Below are 17145 nucleotides of genomic sequence, written 5' to 3'. Positions count from 1 at the left end.
GACCACATCAAAACAATATTAAGTGTAAATGGGAGTCACATAGCAATGAATGGGTCCAACATCATGATAGCATTCATTTTGCTAAGAAAACTTATAAACTTTCGTGGATGTTAGCAGCCAACACGAATGTTGTACTGGATCTATGGGACTGACACATGGGAAATTGAAATACGCAGACTCACACCCCTGAGTGTCCAAGCCTTTTCTGTGTTTAGAGGTAACTACAGAAATATTCACTGAAAATATTAGCAGGGGGAGGGGGGCCCTATACATCACATTAGAATATCGATACATGTAAGGCAAAGAAAAACTGGAATTAATATCTTCATTAATCTAAATTAGGCATATCCAAGTCACTGGCCATGGTGGACCACGTCCATGTGCCCGTTCACTCTTCCTAAAAGAGATCTGGTTTTTTCTTCTGGCCTTCTTTGGTCACCACCCTGTTCATTTGCTGGGAAAGCTGCCCCAGGTCGAGATCCAAATTTCAATGGTGGCAGAGACGGGGGGAAAAAAAGAAACCAAGTCCTAAATGACCTAAATCCTAAATGACCTAGAAAGTGGCAGAATGAGATGAATTCTACAGCTCACTATACCTCTAACCTTTGCTCATATATAGTCACATGGCACTGGGTCTTCTGTTACTTACAATCAAAGTCATCCTAACAGCTACACTGCAAAAATCTAAAACAACACCTCCTAAGTGCATGATGAGAACCTTACCTGCCAGAATAAAGTAAGAACAAATAAATAAGCAAACAATTGTCAGGTTTGTTCCCAAAAACACTTAATGGTTATTTCTTTTCTCTTGAGTATTGCAATGCACATAGCATATATTCAAAGCCTTGAGACCTTCCTGAAGTAAAAACAAAAGAAAACAAAACCTATTCAACTTTTAAAACAGTTATCTAAATTGATTTGACTTGGTATTATTTATTACACAAAAGCAAGTAACATTCTGTTTGGAAACACATACTCAGTAACAGGTGAGTCAGTTCTCAAGGTTATCTATGTATGAAACCTGTGAATTTCTTAATTCCATGCTAATTCCTCCTGCAACCCAGAGCCTTCCCGGGGTATCCCCCACCGCTTTCAGGGACTGCGTGTGCAAATGAGCATAACGTCAACCTCACCAAAACAAATTAAGCAAAGTGAATCGATCCACTGGCCCAAAATTCATGTTTCGAAAAAATGCAGGGGCCTTCTGAATCACTGAAAAATTCTGGATTGCATCTGCAGTTCCTTGAAACAAAGATTTGAGAAGCATGGGACCCCAAGTCAGAGTATCAGGGTTCAAACTCTGGTTCCACCACTTATATTGTTGGCAAGTTTGTCTGCTCAGGCCTCAAACCCTCAATATAAAATGTAAATTCTAACTGACACTCCTTAAAAATCTGGTATTGATATGAAATTAAATAATAAGGATAATCTATCTAGAGCCATGACCATAGTGACTGGTGTATGGTAAGTGTGTGATCACATTCATGGCTGTGGTTGTAGTAAGTAATACTGAAAGGAAAAATAATTAATATATAAAAAAAGCACACGAAAAGATGTACCTTCCAAAAGACATCAGGGCTCCAAGGAAAAAGGAACATAAGTAACAATAGCTCTCAATATAAAGTAAATGAATCTCACTTAAAGTTAAACATTAATTCTTGATTATTTGCTTTGGGAAGAAGAAAGAACAGAATATATTAAAAATAAACAGCACCTCGACAATTCATAAACCAAATAGCTACAGCACATCTTCAACAAATCTTGGTACAAAATTCCCAGAACATCAATAGACCCACATAAAATTACGTTCGAAGTATATTCCATGATGAAATCTACGATCTTTCTTAATAATCGGCATTTCAGATGCTCACCTCATGAAATGAGCATGCAAACTCTAGCCTCTATTTTCAGTTCTGCAACTGACTTACACCAGAAATAAGGGAATGAACTACGATCATTCCTTTACTGGACTTGAATCTAAAGCTAAGATGTACTTGGGCCTTCAACATGTAGCATCTAAGTTCCAAGCCAGCTATGCTGCCGGTTATAAAACTGATGTCACAAACTTCACAAAGACAACATGGGGAAGAAAACAGCAGGTTGACTTGAGAACAATTCTTAGGTTTATGTTGGTGGTAACATAATATATCTTCCTTTTCTGTAAAGCTATGGGCTATGGTTTAGAATCTTGGGAATCCCATTTCCATCAGAGAGTTAAGCTAGCAGAATATGTTTTAGGTTCACACTATGACTCTGCAACCTGCCAACCCCACATAACCCTGGAAAGAACCCACAGCCACCTCACACGATGGCCCAGGCCATGTCCCCTGGAATTCCAGCAGCAGTGCCACTCACACAGGCCACCATATGCATCGTGCCACATGTCTTATGGGAAGACCCTGAAAGGATAGACACATTTGCTCGTTCCAGCTCAAGGCCTAGATTCTCTAGAACTTGCCCAAGAGAGTTACTTTGCATTCACTTAAAAGAGCAACATGGGAGATTTCCATCAAGCAAACACTTGGGCAAACTCAGTCCTGACAACAACCTTGGAAGCAAAACTTGTGCACAGATGAGTCCCATGGGTCACAACATCAAAAGAATTAACTTCTGCTTTACCATAGTGTTGCTTGTGTGTGACTCATTCACTTCCTCAATTTCTTCATGAACTAGCTTATGAAATCAAAGGATAGGAAGTAACTGGCCATAAAAGCTAACACCTACTGAGCACACTCTCTAAGCCAGATCCGATCCCAAGTATTACCTCATTTAATGCTCTCAACAATCCTATTAGAGGGCACTATTATTATCTCCACTTAAAGCCAAGGAGACAAAGACCCCAAGCATTCTGGCAGGTGGCCACACCACTGGAGTACATACAGGAGGACTGGAGCAGAGGCAACTGTTACGGGTTGAATTGTGACTCCCAAAGTTATATTGCAGTCCTAACTGTGGTATCTATGAACAAACATAGCTTTACCTGGAAACAGGGTCTTTGCAGGTGGAATCAAGTTAAGATGAGATCATTGGGTGAGCTTTAAACCAATATAACTGGTGTCCTTTTAAGAGGAAAACACCATGCAAAGACAGAGACACCCAAAAAGAAAACAGCCACATGAAGACGGGGGTAGAGACAGGAGTCATGCACAAATCAAGAGATGCCTGGAACTACCAGAAGCTGGAAGAGCTGAAGAAGGATCGTCCCCTAGAAACCTCCCAGGGAGCAAGGCCCTGGCAATACCTTGATTTTGCACTCTTAGCATCCAGAACTGTGAAAGAACAAATTTCTGTTTCCAGCCACCCAATTTATTGCAATTTGTTAAGGCAGCCCTAGGAATCTAACAGAGCCACCCAGGCTCCCTGAATACTCTCTCCTCCCTGCCCACGCTTTCCACTTAACCTGACCTGTCTGTTAAAGAAAAGATAGGAAAACTTCTATTCCAGGATATTTTAATGGTCTTGAAACTGTTACAGGTAGAAAATGCAACATATTTTGAACTGCCTTGAAAGATACTTTCAACTACAGTTGAAGTAAAAGGATTCTACCCTTAGATATAGATCAGCACCCTGCTTACCCAATTTCCAGCACCCTCAGCAGCCTGCAACTCTGCTGTCCTTCAAGCCCTTAACAACTTCAAAACAAATTGTGTTTTCAAAGTGCGGTATCTGGTGGCCTGGCCCAGTGGATTGCAATGAGGGAAGCAAGACCCATGGGAGAGTCCAGAACCTGGACTTGGATCTGCCCAGGTCCCTGGAGTGAGCAAGGCCAAAAGCAAGGAGAAAGACCGCTTCTACAACTGGGAGGGAGTGCGCTCTGCAGTAGCAGAATTGTCTAATGCTGGATTCCGATGCCAAGGATGCATCTGAGTTAGCTCAAGTCAGCATCCACGAGGCAGACTTGAAGTCAGCAGCACTGGGCAGGTTTAAGTGTGGAGAAGGCAAAACTAGGACCACGATAATCTCAAGTGCAGTCAGGCAGTCAGATTCAGATTCAGATTCAGACCATCTTCATGTAGGTCTTATAAGAAGACATGAGTCACCAGGCTTAGGTGGGAAGCAAAGGTCAGCTTGCGCAATAAAGGACCTTACGGCCAGGAGGACCTTACGACCTTGGTCTGAGCCAAGGGACCAGCTCTCAGTGGGTTATTATGGCAAGGATTCTGCACTTGGAACAAAACAGAAGCCAGTACAGAACACCAGTCAGCCAGGATAGAAGAGCATCCAGGCTAAGCTGATGAGGAGGTGTTGGCCCCTACGGACCTAGAGAGTGTTCCAACAACCCCTCTCCACAGCCCCAAGGGCTGGAGCCGCAGGGGAGGCAGGGGACAGGGAGCACAGGCAGCTGCTCAGGAAGTAGGCAGGCTGCGACCCAAAGTGTGTATTTCTCAACTCCTTGGCTGAAATGCAGAAAGCATTTTCTGATCGAACAAGGCAACGTTTCCAAGTTCTAGAATAGAAATGAAAAAATAATCCAAACCAATACTTGTAAAAGATGTCATTAAAAATCTAAATAGAAAACCACATTAATTGAGAAGAGAGTAGTAATTTACCTTTGTTACAGGGCTTGGTGAGCAGCAGAATTAATTAGGGAACATGAGGAAGGAGACAGAAATTTCAAGGAAGGTGACTATGTGGCTATGCTATCTGGAAATTTCAATAAATTCAGTTTGCAGTGGCTGGATGGTTTCTTTGTTTTATCTGTTTTCCATTAAAAATATAAGTGTTTTTCTTTGTGGTTCTCTTGGGGTTGTTGTGAAGATTAAATGAGATGTGACGGCACTTTAGAAACAGTAAATATTAGGCAAATTTAAAGCTGCAAAATTGCTATTTATAAGGGAAGATCAGTGATATCATTATTTAAATAATTACATATAATTTGTGACATGCAGAAAACTATAAAGATAAGAATAAAGTTTGGTCATATGTCTATCACCTAGAAATGACCAATCCTAACATTTTCATAATTTCAGTGTTATTTTAATTTACTCATCATTTACCTAAGTGGGCCACACTTCTTCAGAGCATTCTATTTTCATCTATTACATGCATTTTTTCCTTGCATAAAATGTTTTATCGTCTGTAATTACTTTAACAGTCTACACTGTATGATGACATAATTCAAGCCTCAACCTCTCACCAGACAGGGTGTTTTCATTTTTTTTTACATGTGACTAATGCAGATTGAACATCTTCAAACACAGATCTTTGTTCGCCTGGTGTGAATGGTAATAAAAAATACACCACGTGCATTAACCTCTAAGTTCTAGGCACTACGCTAAGCACTTTAAAGCATAATCCCAACTAATCTTGATAGCAACACATGGCTCTGTTCCTGCCTATTTTATCAGTGCAGGGAATGCTCAGTCTGGAGAAGATAAGGATCAGGGAGCAAAGCGTGGTTGGGTTACGATCCCTCTGGATCTGCCTCCACACCCGCACCCCAGCCCCCTTGCAGGCACACAGAGAAGGGGAGGGAAGACCACTGAATCAAAGCACATTCAGGGTCCTGGGCTCTCCATGTAAAAAACCTAATGGCTCCCCAGAAAGGCTGCAGCAATTCTTACTCCAAAGGTGGTGTGAGGTCGCTGGCCTAGCACAAGTGCTTCTGGTTCCCAGGGTGAAGGGTGGTGGCGGGGGTGGACAGAGCAAGGACAGTTTGGTTACATTGTAAGCAGGGGAAAAATCACTTCATGTTTGAACATCTGGGAACAGAGCTACATTTATGGTGGCATTAAGAAGACCTTTATCTGTATGGCCTCGCCCTTGACGGAGCCCTTCTCTTCTCACTCTAAATGAAGATTCACTTTTGTAACTAATTTGCTTCCTTTTCTAAAGTGAGCCCCAAACTTGCATAAGCTTCAGGCCCCACAAAACCCAGATCCACAACGGTTTAGGAAGAACATTTAGGGCTGCGGCAGACACGGTGCTATGTATTTAAGAAATCCACTGCATTTCCCCAAAGCACATCATGAAACCACCTTTTCCAACCCCCTCTAACTTTGGCCACCGTGCCTGAGCTCTGGAGAAAGGAAGATGGGTAGGAGACGGGGACCGTGCTGGCCAGATGTGGATGCCCAGGGGGACCCCACTGACCAGCACTGGACCATGAAGCGACCCATCACTACACTCTGAGTCTGTCGCCACTAACAGCAGTGGCTAAAGCAAGCCTCCCAGGAATCAGCCATACCTCTTGCAGGCAGGCCTGGGTCACAATTACCTTGCTGACTCGGCATCTTTTCAATCTTATTTCCCCCACTAAGCCAGCAAAACTGATTCACCTCAAGTCTGCACACTTGAATCTGCGGGCCTTGGATTTCATGGTTGGAAACTCTTCTGCCATGTGCTGTGCAAAAGTAAAGCCCAGAGCCATAAGCCAAGTCCTTCTTTAAAAAGCACACTCTGAGCAGTAGAGGCTTAACTCCTTAATGAGGAGACAGAGTGAGTGGCAGTTAGAGGGCTCCCACCTAACACTTTAGAACCCTGAGTTTTCTGCAAAGGAGCACAGATGTTCCCATCTCTGACAACAGCCAGAAGCATCTTGCCAACACATCAGCCCATTTCAAGAGAAAAACAGACACAAATACCAAATAGATGCCAAGTTCTCTCTCAGATGACTTCTTTTCCCTATTTCCTTATTTGGGCCAACTCGACCCTTTCTATATTGCCCGCCACGTATTTCCTCATCTCCTAGTGCACACACATTTCATAATGATCCCCCAGAAGGGCTCAAGGTTGCTTGCGCCCATCAGAAACCCACTCTGCTCTACATCCAGCAGCCACCCCAAGGACCTTATCACAATATCACACTTCATTCGGGGCCACGGTGTTCTCTCCCCAGAGGCCATAAATCTCTCCCTGTGAGGAGAGTATAATCCTCCAGGTTTCAAAGCCAAGCAGACTCAAGGCTGGCGAGTCTCTAATGTAATCACACCTCTTAAACTCCCGGCCGCTCTGAAACCATCACCTCAGTTCAACCCGGGCTTCTTCAGAGTTGAATATGAAGCAAACGGACGAAGCTGCCAAGGGAAAGGATGGGAAATTAAAGGCTTTATCAAAATCGGTAGTTGCGATGGATTTTTCTGCATGCTCTTCCAGCAGACCGGGATGAAAGAGCCCTACCACATAAACAGCAGCGGGAGAGAGCCAAGCAGCAGGGTCAACCACGTTCGCTGGCCAAAACGGTCCCCTGTGCTTGGCGCATACCAATGCACTGTGATTTAACCACAAGCAGCCGGGGCCAAACGTGATGGGCAGCAGAGTTTCCGACCTGAGGGAGAGCAGCGAGCCAACCTGGGCTCCCAAAATGCAGACAAGAGGTGCCTCTGTCCCATACAAATGCTGACCTTTGAAGAATGCAGTCCACAAGCCAGTTCCGTTGTGCAACTGAGATTTTTGTGGCCCAGTCTGACTGATTAGCTATAATGGTTAGAACATCTGGCTAATAAGATTAAAGCCCATCCCAGCATAAGAAAATTAGCTTTCCTCTCTTTCCACAGCACAGACTCATCCTTACCCCAAAGTGAAACCATTACACAAGGCAAGCAAACAAAACTTATCGATTCCCAATTACATATACAGCATCCAGAGAAATAAATTCAATAAGGCAATGAGTTTGCATTATTTATCCAAGTCTTTGCAAACCTGAGAGAGTCTTATTTCTGCTGTGTTTAGACAAAGCATTTACATCTCTCTGGCCAAGAGACTGAAAGTTATTGACTTAATTCATCCGAGACCCCTCTCCCAAATCTGTGTCTCTCTCTCTCTCTTTTTTTTTCTTCTCTGTCTCTTTCTAGCCCGAGGGACCTGATACAAGTCTCAACACATCGACAGCATTAATAAAGAAGATCATGTGGTCTTCCTGCCTCTTTTAGAGCATTCAGCTGTTGGCAGGAACACACAACACTTTTAGGGAATTTTGTTTCGTCATGAAGTAAGTGCCTTTCATGATTTTAAATGTTTTGCTGGATTTCAAAATGTGGAAACAGGTGTACACATAGGCAGAGGCAGCAGGTAACACCTGTCTCCCTATTTAGGGAAAGGGTTTTAGAATGGGCTGTGCAAACTCCAAAATGTCCTATTTCTTATAGTGTAATAATTCAATGTAAGATTTCTTGGGAAATTAAAAAAAAAAAATCAGACAAGCATGACACCATAGTGAATCAAGTCACGAGGTCTGAAAGCACCTCCAAAGGGCATTTCAGAGCTCCTCTCCGGGTGTGGTGGACACTATTTAGATATTTTTCTGTTTATAGTTCCTAATAAAAGCTACCATTTATTGGGCATTTTTCATGTGCCAAGCCTGTTAAGCACCACATAACATCCTCTAGGAGTCTGTAGTACGAGCCTCATTTTACAGATGAGGAAACTGTAAATCAAAGCATCATATAACTTGCTTAAATTCTCACATCAAAAATGGATGTGAGAATCACATCAGGTCCCGCTCTTTCCAGCTCTAGGTACCACGCTCTTTGCCACAAACCAATGTATTCTATATTACAGATTATTTACCTAAAATACAGAAGGGTACAATATCTACCATTTCCCCTCAATAACATATTCCATCACTTCACCATTTTTTTTTAGTCAGACATTTCTCTTCCAGCCTACAGGAAACTCCTACAGATACAATTAAGCCTGTGTCTCTTGACCTAACTTCCAAAAACTCTGCTTTCACTTCTGAGGCTAAATAAAACTTGCAGCTTTCCATTTTATTTCACTTCTTAAATACTTACCCCAATCCCTCTTTGCCTCTCTCCCCAGAAATAGATGTCTGATGGTGCTGTGATGCTCAGAGCTGTGCAGAATGAAATAACCCCTTCTCAGGGAAACACCCTCTTGGGGAAACCTAGATTTCCATGAGAAACCTAGAAATGAATTTGACAGATGGTGTCAGATTTATTTCCCTTTCTCTTCTTTTAAATTATAAGTGCCCTCCACCAGAGAGGCTGCATTTCTAACCACTAAAATGCCCTTCTCTGAAATTAAGGCTGCATTTCTAACCACTAAAATGCCTTTCTTTGAAATGCCCGCCTAAACTAAATGATCTGCTTGAGATGACGTGCTGGGTGAGTGCTTCCTGAGGCCTCTGCAGTTGGACCTCATGGGACCTCAAGGGGGATCCCTTGGAAGCAAGGAGTCCCCTGCGGAATGCTGAGCCAGGTCCAGTTCGGCACTTCCCTTCTTCCTGGGACAGCAAGGCAAACTGGAAAGAGCCATGAACATGCTGGGGTCAGACCACCATTTCCTCCATAGCAGAATGCCTTTCCACAGTCGCACATTCCTGAGAGGGGGAGCTATGCAAGTGGAAAAGCCATTTGCTTTACTGACCTTCTTGACAAGATCTTTCCTATGAGCGCTGACCACCTGGCCAGCTCAGAATGTCTAGCCCAACGGACTCCTGGCACCTCCATACTGTACTAACATCAGCCATTTTTCATATGGCTGGGTTCCATTAGCCCGTCGCAGTACTCATGGGCAGAGATTTAGAAGGCACAGCATGCTACAGAGTTCAGAAAAACCACCAGAAAGATTGCCCAGTACCCACAGGTACTCCGTAATTCAAGCCATAAAGGACCGGCCATGTAATAAGATTCTCTGTCCCATCTCTCTTGTATCTGAACAAGCTAGACTCTCCTCAAGAATCTTTTGATATTAGCAATTTGGGTAGAGCCTTAGAGATTCTGGCACTTTAGCAACATGGCCAAAAGCCCAGGAATCAAAAAACAGATGTGGTCTGAAAATTCTAGACAATAAGACAATTTACCAACACTGAGAAACCTATAGAGATGATTTGCAAACCTGACTTCTGTCATACAGTACCTGTCCTCTAATGACTATTAGAACTCGATGCTGTTCAGAACGGGGCTTCTTAGCAGGGGTAACCAAGAAACCCACTTCAGTCTGCGGACCTCCCAGAACATTTTGTTTTTAACTTCCCAAAGAGTAACATACGCCACAACCAACAGCAATTGGTATTTTCTTAATTGCCCATTTTGCTACATAATAGGAAAAACCCAAATCATCAACAGCTCATTTATTTATTCAACAAACAGTTACTGAAAATGCATTCCTGTCCTGTGCTAGAAACTGGGAAAACAAAGATGAAAAAGGGGTGCCTTCCGTCTTGAAAAGAATGCTGAAAAAGTAAAAATTTCCAATTTTCATAGATTTACTGTTACCTTAAATTACCAATTCGTTTTCATAGATCTTCCTCTTGTCCATCTGTTCAGGGCTAAGCCCCAGTTCCTAGAAGGCCTGGCCCCTGGCAGGCCCTGGTTGAAAGAGCAGGGGAATGACACAAACTCTGCCAACTACTAGTTTTGACTTTGGCCAAGTCATCATGGACCTCAGATTTCTCATGTGTAAAATGAGCTTAAAAGGATTAGGTTAGGTCCCAAGTGCGTGCGCCACAGAATATTGGTTCTGCAAAATGTAGTAGGTTTTATTGAAGAAAAGGGGAACATGTGGTTAAACTGCATTTGAAAACCAACAATATTACAAAGAAAACAGGTTTCTGACTGCAGGCTTCTCAACACTTAACATGCTAATATATGAAGAGAATCTCCCCCAAGAAAGTTCCTACGGGAGTCCCCAATTCAATGAGGCTACCAAATCCTTCATTCTCAAGAGTCTTGGGGCAGCTCTCTGGGCCCTGGCCACCTAGAGGCTCAGCACACACGTTAAGCTCTCAGTAAATATTTGCTCCACAGGCCTTTGGTCTCTTAACAAAAGGATCTCTTCTCCAGGGTCTTCTTTGATGTTAACTCTGCTCATTGACCTAAGATCAGCCGATGTGCAGGCCCTCTTTCCGGTGGGCTCTGCCCCTTGCTGGCCCTCTGACCTTGGGCAAGGGACGCACCCTCTCTAAGCATTGAATTTTCTTATCTATATGATGAGAATATTAACAGAAGTTAACGCAAAGGACTGCAGTGAGAATAAAATCCCATAATGTACGTGAATCCCTCTGCATCATATGCAGTAAACACTCAATAAATGTTAGCTGTTCTTGTTACTCTTCACGAACATCATATACTTTGGATTCCAGTCTCAGCCTTGCCACTACAAAGACTTTGGCAAGTGGATCCCTATCGAGCCTCATCACAGGCAAAATGCAGCCTTCAGATTACATCAGCGTTTCCCAAAATCTTGCTCTTCAGGGACCATTTTCCAGCCCTATTACATTTAATATCAACATTATTGCATCTTAGGGGTGCCTGGGTGGCTCAGTTGGTTAAGCATCCAACTCCTGGTTTCAGCTCAGGTCATGATCTCAGAGTCCTGGGGCTGAGCTTCCCACGTGGGGCTCTGCGCTCAGCACAATCTGCATGTCCCTCTCCCTTTCCTCCTCTTGCCCTTGAATAAATAGATAATCTTTTAAAAAAAAAAAGATTATTGCATCTTAGTCTCATCCTATGGAAGAAAATCTGAAACCATAGGTTTGATACATTTATACTTTCAAAATATGTATTAAAATGAATAAATAGTTATTTAAATATATTTTAAAATCCAGCATTAGTACCCAACCCCTCTTCAAGATCATAGCGAGGGAAACATTACTTAGAATCTCCAAGATCCTGGGGCATCTGGGTGTCTCAGTCAGTTAAGTGGCTAACTCTTGGTTTCTCAGGTCAGGTTGTAATCTTAGGGTCATGAGATCGAGTCCCATGACCATCTCCATGCTTGATGCAGGGTCTGCTTCAGATTCTCTCTTTTCCTCCCGCTGCCCCTCCTGCTTATGCTCTCTAAAATAAATAAATAAATCTTAACAACAACAACAACAACAACAAAGAGAGAGAGAGAGAGGGAGAGAGAGAGAGAAAGAGAGAATCTCCGAGATCCTTTCAATAAAATATTCTAAATTGTCTCTCCTGAAAAAAATCACAAACTAAACTTTCCAAAGCTAACCTGAACCCCCTAAGGAAGAAGCATGGTTCAGACCATCAAAGGGGTCCTTTTTAGAAACTAGATTAGAATCATTTAAACAGCTGGAAATCAAAAAGGACCAAGGGCACAAAGCTGATGGTGTGACTTTCCGAGTTCAGATATTTCAACTCTTTTTCTCTGTCAAGCAAATTAATGTGTGTACTTATTTGGAACAAAATGTTTTGCAAAAATGGACAACCACTGCAGTTCAATTTACAGAATAAAAGGACATCTCCAGAATGTGCTACATTAGCTGGGCAGTAGGGAGGCATTTTTTAAGATACATTTTGGGCAAAGACTTCTTCAAATTCTAAAGCTAAAACTCACAAAAGGCACATAACAGGATGATGGCACCCAGCCAAGAACGAGAGCACCTGCTCCGCCCCCTCCCCCCTAGGAAAAGCACATGGTGAAGAACTCTGACACCTCAGGCGAAACAACCCCCAGTCACCTCACCCCGTTGGCAGTGACCGAGACTGAAAATGTGTCACAGTTCACTCCAATACAATACAGCCCTCCTTCAGATGTCAGCAAAACCAGAGCCACTATGAGATAGGGGGAAAAACAAAACAAAACAAAACATAAAGAGTACTGTAGACTAGTCATAAGTAAAATGACCAAGGATCCTGCTCTGTAAGTGATTTATGGCCCACAAACGTTCAGCCCTATCGTGAGTAGGAACAAGTCTAAGCGGTAGTCTAAAATGTCTTTTCATTAATATCTTTACTTTTAAGTGCAATTATTCTAAAGCCCTTTTAATAGCTGTCACTTATTCTTTTCTAGGCTGTAGCAAATTACAGTGGGGGAGATGGCTGCTGACAGCTCACATCTGCGAATGGCACGTTCTCGAATTTCTGCAAGGTCTGTGGTCCCTCCTTCCTGGCACAGCTACCAGGAGTACCCACGTCCTGCAGACTATTGTCTTCACTGCCCAGGTTGGCCAATTAGGAGCCTTTGGTTACGTCAGCTGTATCTCACAAGACCTCTGTCTACTGTTTCTCCTGCTGAAAAAGGGAGGAAAATCAGTTTTCCCGTACACGCGCCAAACACATTTTATCAATATGAAGGATGCATGTTTGGGAAGAGATGTGTGGAATGCGTGAGTCTGTGTGCAAGAGCTGTGTGCGTGTGTATGTGAGTGTGTGTGTGTATATGTGTTGGAGGAGGATGCAAACACTGATTTCATTTGAAAGGAATTAATATTCCAGGTATTGTTAACATCATAAAGCTCATCCTCTTAGGACACACATCCCAGGGAAAAGAGAACTGGGTCAAAGACACAAAGCAGTACATAAAAAATAAAATATTTTTGAAGCTAAAATAGTACCTAATAAAAAAATCTGAGTGATCACTTTTGGCACCTAGAAAGTGGTACAGCCTGTCCCCAAAAATTAAAATTGTAGGATACAAAAATAACTCTTCAGAGGAGCTTTCATAACTCGGGCTAATGAATCCAGCTGTGTTGCTTCCTAGCGGTCATGGTTAAGTGGAACGCTGGACTCTGGACAGGCCCTGGGCCGGACCCGTGAACAACGGAGTATATGCGGAGAGCCCTGACACCTCTGTGTCCCCCCAATGGCAATCAGACACCAGAACCGTGTGATGGCATTTCTTGTTATAACAGCGGTTCTTTCCAAATCAACATGTAGCCTAGCGATCAAAACAATCGAATGGGAAGGCGTGCTCGAAAGACCCCTAGGAGTTATTTTTCAAGCCTTAATGTGTTCAAAAATTCAAAGACTCAACAGATGAAAGCAGAGCAAACACAAATTAATTGCTGCTCAGAAGACGAGCTTTTTATTTTTTAATTAACGTTCTGTCCTTAATCCAAAAGCAGAAGTAAAACATACGAAAGTACAGCGCTTACGCACCACTTCTGGTGAAGTGTTACCTTTTCCCCTCAGGCTTTCTTTATCCCCATCCAAATGTTTGAATTTAAGATGCAGCCTTGGCAGTGTGTGTAGCTCAGTGATGCAAATAGTGTGGGATGGCACCACCCAGAACTCCAAGCGTGGGAGGGCAACCAGGAAATCAACTTCCCTTTTCTCAGTGTGACTCCATTCTGTCCGCAGGAGGACTGGGGCCCACAGATTGTTGCCTGTCCTGTTTGATCGGAGAAGGGAGGAGGTAGAGAGAGGCGAATGCCCAATGATATTTTGGGAGTACTTATATTTGCAAAACACCTGAGTTTAAGCTGTCAGTTTCCAACTTGTCATCTTGTCCTCCCTTCTCTCAGCCATCCCACATCTGGCCTGAGGTCTTGAGGCCATAGGAGGAAAGCAAGGGTCTTTGGAACAGGCGGATATCTGGGAACAAGGGCTGGCACAGATTAAGAAGGCAATGGGCAATCCCAGATATGCTGGAGTGATTCGTTTGAAACATCCCTGAAGTCTCTTCTAGGAGTGCTGACAGGCAGCAACCGAGTTTTCCAGTTTACTGCTCTCCTATCTTGCTGTCTGAAAACCCCGCTTTGGGCACGTTCTCCGTGCCCGTGAGCAGGGCAAAGAGGACGCGGTGATGAATGTGCTGCCGTCATTACTCTCAGGAGCTCCCAAGCCGTCGGGGGAGATGGAAACGCCGTAGGCGCACATTGACAAGTTTTGTTTGTGTTGTTTTGGACAGAGGCATGAATGAATTCCCTACCAAGGGGCCAATCAGTCAGAGGTCAAGAAGGCTTTCTGAAGGAGACATTGAGAAGTGTGTTAGGTTTTAAAGGGTGAAGAATGGAGCTGTAGGAAAGAAGTCATCCAGGGCCTTCCAAAAGAACCTTCATGCGTCAGTTAGCCAGGGCAGGGAGTCTCTGTGTCAACACGAATTCCAGAACCTGTCCAGACTCAGAATTTCTGATGTCGAGGGCCCAGATTCTAATTGTTTTAACAGCTGAGATGATCCCGAAACAGCTGCTCCACGGTTTTTTCACTTGGGATCTCTCCGTCATGTTGAGCACCCTCCTTCCGCATTACAGAGGTAAGAGAACTGAGGCAACCAAGGAAGGACACAGGTTAGACTCAGTATCATCCTGTGACTAAGACCCAGGCCTCTTGATCCTGAGTACCATGGCTGGACCACCAGTGCCTGCAGAGCTCACCATGTACCTCTTCCATAAAGCACGCCTTTGGCTAATACAGTGATTGGTGCCTACATGGGGGTGTTAGTCCCACTGCATTCTGGGTGTGCTCACTGCGCCCACCTCCTCCCCTGGAGGGAGCAGAGTCTCTCCCTGTGTAGCGCCATCTCCCTGGCATCGAACATTTGAGGAATGAGTTCATGAATGAAGCCCACAAACAGAGCCCACAAATAGGACTCCCCACAGCATCAGGTAAGTACTAAGAAGGTCACCTGTCCCCTGTCTCTCTAAAGAGAGAAAAATAAGACCCAGCAACCAAACTCTGATACTGGAAAACACAGTAAACTTGAAATCTACATCATAATGCAGAGAACAGGTAATGCGAACTTTTTTGGTAGACATAACCTATGCTAATAAAATGCCATTTTTTTTTCCTACAACAGTTAGAATCGAGCACATACTTTAGAGTCTTGAGCACCTGAAGGGTGTTGGAAGCTAGCCACAAACCGTGCATTCTGGGAGTCTGTTGTGAGTCCTAATTTTATCCCTTCCAACCAACCGATGGGCTTGAAAACACAATTCTGGAGAAGAGGTTCAGAAAGCATATACCCTTTCACATCTACTGCACACCCGTTGGGGTCAAAGAACTCCATTCCTTGGTGACATTTTTCATTCTATTGCAACAACATGTGGGCACCATTTCCATTCATCCAGTAGGAAACAGGAGTCATGAGAACATAACGAATTTGCCGCCAGCAAGTACACGGTGAGTGATTTCAACCTCAGTCTGTATGGCTACAAAGCACTTCCTGCCTCTTGCTCCCCCAAAGCCGTTCTGCAAAGTGTCTAAGGGAGGGCAGGGCGGGTTGGGGATGGGGGGAGATCAGCCCTCCAGCCAGGCAGGGGCTCCAAGCACTTTCTAGCATGGTGTGGTTAACACATGGACAGCAGAACCAAGGACCAATCAGAACATTGGTCTTGGATAGTTAGTCGCAGTGTTTCCATAAGGGAAGATGGGAAGCCCACTAAATTCTTACTTAATCTGGTGGAAGCAGAAAAGCTGTAAGTCAGATGGACAAAAGTCTGACCTGAATCATAAAAACAGTCATGGCCTCTCCATCCAACCCCAGGCTTGAAGCAGTTTAGGGGTCCAGGACCCATTAAATGAAGGGGAGGCCACATCCCCTTGACGATGGACCCTGGCAGATTGCCAAAAATTTATCCCGTGACTCGTTCTCCTAGCTTTCCTCCAAAGGGACCTCCAGGCTTTCTTTGAGGGGGGAAGGGAGATGTACCTTGGGGAAAAAAAATAATCAGACCTTTTCGGGATTACTAGACACTGGCTCTGAACTGACTAATGCGAGGAGACCCAAAACGTCACTGGTGACCCACCAGCCAGTGACGGTGCTTCTGGAATTGAGGTAATCAGAGGGTTTTAGCTCAGCTCTTTCTCATACCCATTCCAGTGGGTCCCAGAAACCATCGGTAGTCATTCTCCAGCTCCAGAATGTATAATTGAACCAGACATACTCAGCAACTGGCAGAATCCCCATGTGGGGGGAGCAAGTCACTATTTGTTTATTTAATTAAGGGAGAAAGGGGCTGTGGAAGATCCGGGAATACGGTTCCAAAGGCCTGAATATGCTCTACTTTTGGAGTGAACTCGGAACACTCAAGTTTGGGGTTTACTGTGTGTGTGTTATTTGGCTTCAAAGAAATGGGCTTGGCTCAGCCCTGGAACATCAGGATTAATCATTCCAGCCATGAAGAGCCATGACACCTATCAAGTTTCAATTGCTAGCTGAAACCCTTGATAGCTGCTAGAAAAATAATGTGCAATTATAGCCTAGAAACATAAATTATCAAGGCCACGGTGCTCTCAGATTGTAATGAATGAAGTGTGGGTAACCACATATGTGGTAGGGATCCCAGCCCCCAGTGTGTGTCACGAATGCCTGGTCGCCCACAGGCTCTGGAGAGGAAGGAAGAGAGAAGCTTTCTCTCCAGATTCAACAGTGGCTCAACTGTGGATGAAGGCACAAAGGGAGAGCAGTGTCAGGGTTTAAGCCAAGAAATGTTTTCAGCATTCATACAAGGGATGGTCTCCGATACCTATGCCCAAAGGCTTTCTGGTGAGTAGGGGAGAATGAAAGGTA

The 17145-nt window shown here is 43.9% G+C and overlaps 1 protein-coding gene across 37 annotated transcripts in view; it reads right to left on the bottom strand.

Moving 5' to 3' along the window:
• ELMO1 (engulfment and cell motility 1) overlaps positions 1–17145 on the bottom strand; it is a 521082-nt gene that overhangs the window by 489186 nt on the left and 14751 nt on the right. For 2 of the 37 annotated variants that reach the window (XM_082693126.1, XM_082693127.1), the window contains one exon: positions 724–856. The exons of the other annotated variants lie outside the window; for them this stretch is intronic. The gene's annotated coding sequence lies outside the window, so the exon portion shown is untranslated. The remainder of the gene's footprint in view (positions 1–723; positions 857–17145) is intronic. 37 annotated transcript variants of the gene reach the window in all.

The sequence above is a fragment of the Mustela nivalis genome (assembly GCF_964662115.1).
Source record: "Mustela nivalis genome assembly, chromosome: 12".
NCBI lineage: Eukaryota > Metazoa > Chordata > Mammalia > Carnivora > Mustelidae > Mustela > Mustela nivalis.
Note: the sequence above shows the minus strand (reverse complement) of the source record. Positions and strands in the feature narration are given on the sequence as shown.